This window comes from Nicotiana tabacum, chromosome 2 (genome assembly GCF_000715075.1).
Source record: "Nicotiana tabacum cultivar K326 chromosome 2, ASM71507v2, whole genome shotgun sequence".
Taxonomy (NCBI): Eukaryota; Viridiplantae; Streptophyta; class Magnoliopsida; order Solanales; family Solanaceae; genus Nicotiana; species Nicotiana tabacum.
Window position 1 is genome coordinate 101717824 of NC_134081.1, and position 2319 is coordinate 101720142.

General features: G+C 30.6%; 1 pseudogene; it reads left to right on the forward strand.

Moving 5' to 3' along the window:
• The first annotated feature begins 1060 nt into the window (after positions 1 to 1060).
• Positions 1061 to 1763, forward strand: LOC142167793 (LOB domain-containing protein 16-like; annotated as a pseudogene).
• Positions 1764 to 2319: the final 556 nt, after the last annotated feature.

The following is a 2319-nucleotide window of genomic DNA, read 5'->3' on the forward strand; positions in this document are numbered from 1 at the left end:
ATATAGCATATTACTTATAAATTGTATTAACCTTTTAATTTTCATACAATTCTACTCATTAATTATTGATTACTAGAAAAATAATTTTATAATTTATTCATATTAGTTAAGCCTTATTTCCTGACTTTTTGAAGATTTAGTAACTATATCATTTGGCTTTTGACTTTGATGTTAATGAGGCCCTCTTTATCACTCAAGATGAAAGCGATACTATTTTCCTAAATCAAAATGTTAAGGGATCGTTAAGTGAAATTTAATCTTTTTCACTACTATATATAAGAGGGTATTTATGTTTATCCAAAATTTAACCGGGGAAGTTTTGTAATACAAAACATATACTCCTTAAATGTTACGTTTGAGGAATTGTTGTCCTTTTACAACAATGCTAATGAACTATTAAGTTGTCCAAATAACAAATTCTAATAATTGTTGTCCTTCCACAACAATACTAATAAAATAATAAGTTGTCCAAATAACAAATTCTAGTACTTGTTGTCCTTCTACAACAATACTAATAAAATAATAAGTTGTCCAAAAAACAAATTTCAATTGACTCGATGAAAAATACGTCTCCTTATTAGGAATATTCAACTGGCCTTCTATATATAATAATACCTCGTGAGAACCCAATAGTAGCCGCCTTGAAACTTCGAAAATCCAATACTGGTACGTTGCATAAGATCTCATGCAAACGAAAGCTCCAAACTGTGAATCTTGTTTATAAAGTAATTACTCTATGTGTATATGTGTAGATTAAGACTAGTATTTTTACATCCAATAAATAATTAATTATGCTGCATAACGTTCATGTGATTTACCTAAAAGCAATTAATCAGCCAATTATGCTTTATTCTGATCTTGTCTTTTCTTTTACCATAGTTATCTTTTCATGCCCTCGATTTATATTATGTAAGCAAGTTATTTACTAGTGTAAGGCAATCTTTTTACTTGTATACTTTCCTGATCATCTCACAATATAATCAAATCTTCACACAAATAAACAAGTCTATTGATTATTCTTTTTCTTTGATTGATATAGAATTTGCAAGTTAGATTTAAGATGCAGAAGATTAATAGTAGAGACACAGCTGCATGTGCATGGTGTAAACATCAACGAAAAAAGTGTGCGGACACATGCATATTAGCACCTTATTTCCCAGCAGAGAAAACCCGAGAATTTCAGGCAGTACACAAGATATTTGGTATCAGTAACGTCACAAAACTAATAAAAACTCTCAAAGAAGAAGATCGGAAAAAAGCCGCGGATTGACTTGTTTGGGAAGCGTTTTGTAGGCAGAAAGATCCTGTGCTCGGTTCATATGAAGAGTATAGAAGAGTTGTCGAAGAACTCAAGTTGTACAAAAGCCAATACCAGCAAATTCTTCAAATGCCGAGCCAAGAGGCAATTGGTATGATGTGCAATGCAGCAAAAGGGTTGAATAATGGATGGAATAACAAAGCCAATTCTATGATGGAGTCTTGGCCGTGTAGCAATTACATCCCTTTACAACATGTCCAAAATATGGAGAAATTAAGAAGTGACTGTAATGGTTCCAATATTATTGTGCCACAACAAGCAATTGATGGTTTTACTAACCACTATTATCTCACAGGTAGATATTTTGAAATACTTATTCACACTTTTATACATATTTTTAATTAACCACATTCTATTTATTTATTTATTTGGAATATTTATAGGTAATTGTAATCCAATTGATGTCAAGCGAATGGAAAACTCATTGTGGGAGGCTAGCTCATGAAATTCCTGATCTAATTAAACTTTCTTGTTTTCTTTTTAGTTTTCCTTTTCTATTACCAATTTTTTTGTATGCTTTACTCTAGAGATATAGATACATCTTCTTGCTTTTGAATCCTTTTTTCTCTTTATTTTTTTCCCTTTATTTCCTCTAGAATCAACAAGCAATAGTAGTTGTACTAATGTTAAGTAGCAAGTAAGAATATACATTTGTAAAAGTAACAAGAAATAACAATGATAAATGAGCTGAAGACGCAACTTTATATATCATCAATTCACATTCTGGTCTGACTAGAGGTGAACTAATTGGAATGATGAACGATAACCGAAATGGTGAACCATAACAAGCTAATTATTAGTTACCTCAAAAAAGATTTTTCATGATATTTTTTAATTTTTTCTTACATAATAATTTTTCTTTATGAAAAATAGTGATGACTGATAAAGACGGATTATTCCTGAGGCTTTTGCTCCTGTCTAATACATAATGGTTGAATTAGCTAGCTTTAGTTGGTTAATCCGATCATTGTTCTAATCATGATCATGCATGTATTTCGTGT